Genomic DNA, 1,983 nt, shown 5'->3' on the forward strand with positions numbered 1-1,983 from the left:
GTACAATAATGTAGGCCTATATCTGCCTGCAGTTAAAAAGTTCTCAGAAATTTCACATTTGTTTTGCTTAACCCATTTATGTACAATAATTAAAAAAAAAAAAATTGTAATGTCATACAAAAAATGCCATCGACCTGAGTAAATTTTACCATTATAGAATTGTGACTTTACAAGGGTAGTAATTTAGGAGGTGAAAATACTGTGAAATTACAAATGGCATGGAATTTGAAAGCATAACAAGTCTATGAAACGTCAGTCAATAAAGCAATTTTTTTAAACAATGGCATTTAAAGTTTTGAACTAAAATATTATTTCAACCATATAGCCTGTGAATGAATAAAAATTCATTCATTCGGTTGCTTCTGGTGCTTGGATTTGTACTTCCATATAATAAGGTCCAAGTTTAAGAATAGCCTACACTAGTTTTTTTTCTCTCTCTCTATTTAACAGCATTAACTTACAATGAAATACGTCTTCGTTCAGGTAGACTGAATGTTTTCCTGCCTTGCTAAATATTGGGCTCATGATCAATAAGTTGCATTCGCCCAAACTGATTTTGTAAAATCAAAACGCGGACAGTGAACCTGGGTGCAGTTTTAGTGCGAGTCGCGCTCGCTATGAAGCGGGAGCAGCCGGTAGAGGATTCCGCTTGGTCTTAAAGCCTTCCGCAAACACCTACGTTCACAAATAACAATGATTTTTGCAAAATGAATGATTAATTATCAATTGAGAATTTATTATTATTATGGTCTGGTGAAAATAATAATATGGGCTGCGAGAAAATAATAAATAAAAAGAGTAGGGCTGCTGTGAGTGCAGGCAGCATATTTCAACCCAGTAGCATGACAACACACCGGCCCTCGCGGCCAAAAAACAGGCCGGCCCACTGGGAATAATCCCGGTGCTCCCGATTAGCCAATCCGGGCCTGTATATAGGCCTAGCCGGGGGTGAACCATCACCAACATTTCCTCCAGTATAAGGTATAATAAATACAGTCAAAGTTGTAGAGTGACAATGGAGTGTCAGTTGTAGTGATGACCTGTAGAGGGCAGGCTAAAGCTGTATTGGTATTTGCTTAAAAAGCAGCAGAGAAGAACTTGGTGTGTGTGTAAATTGACTCCACCTGTGAGGAGATTCAGTGTGCTGCTAGTTGATGCTTTCTGTTGAGTAAATGCACTCTTGAACAGATCTCATGCCTCCTCAAGTTATTACATTTTGGCGACGAGGATAAGTAAAGGGGAATACTTTGAGGACGGAAGGAGTTTTTTGGAAGGTGAAAAGGTGAAGAAGAAAAAAAACTGGATCTCTATGAGTTGGAGCTTTGGAAAAGATGGCCAATCTGGTAGGAACAGTCACACCATTTGATAGTCAGTCTCAGTCTTGGGAAGAATATTGTGAAATATTGCAACATTTCTTCGAGGTAAATGAGATTACAGAAACAGCCAAGCAGAAAGCTATATTGTTGAGCTCTGTGGGAAGTCAAACATACAGTCTACTGAGAAATGTATTAAGTCCAGTTAAACCAGGCTCAAAGACGTTTGATGAATTAGTGGACTTACTTAAAGAGCATTTCAACCCAAAGCCCAGTGAAATTGTACAACTATTTAAATTCAATTCAAGATCAAGAGAAGAGGGGGAAACTGTGCTTGATTATGTAGCAGTATTGAGGAAATTGGCTCATGATTGTAATTATGGAGAAAAACTGACAGAAATGCTTCGGGATAGACTGGTATGTGGCATAAATGATGACCGTATTCAACGTAGACTATTGGCAGAAACTGATTTAACATTTGAGAAGGCATTGAAAATAGCCCAAGCAATGGAAACAGCCAATAAAGATGTGAGAGATTTGCAAGTTCAACGCCCAGAAACATCCATTTCAGTAAGAGTGCATAAAATGTCAGTAAAGCAAGATGATGGTCAAGGTAGAGCATGTTACAGATGCGGAAGTTTGCAACATTTGGCTAACGAATGTAGATTTG

This window comes from Sinocyclocheilus grahami, unplaced genomic scaffold (assembly GCF_001515645.1).
Source record: "Sinocyclocheilus grahami isolate Dianchi unplaced genomic scaffold, SAMN03320097.WGS_v1.1 scaffold1343.1, whole genome shotgun sequence".
NCBI classification, from domain to species: domain Eukaryota; kingdom Metazoa; phylum Chordata; class Actinopteri; order Cypriniformes; family Cyprinidae; genus Sinocyclocheilus; species Sinocyclocheilus grahami.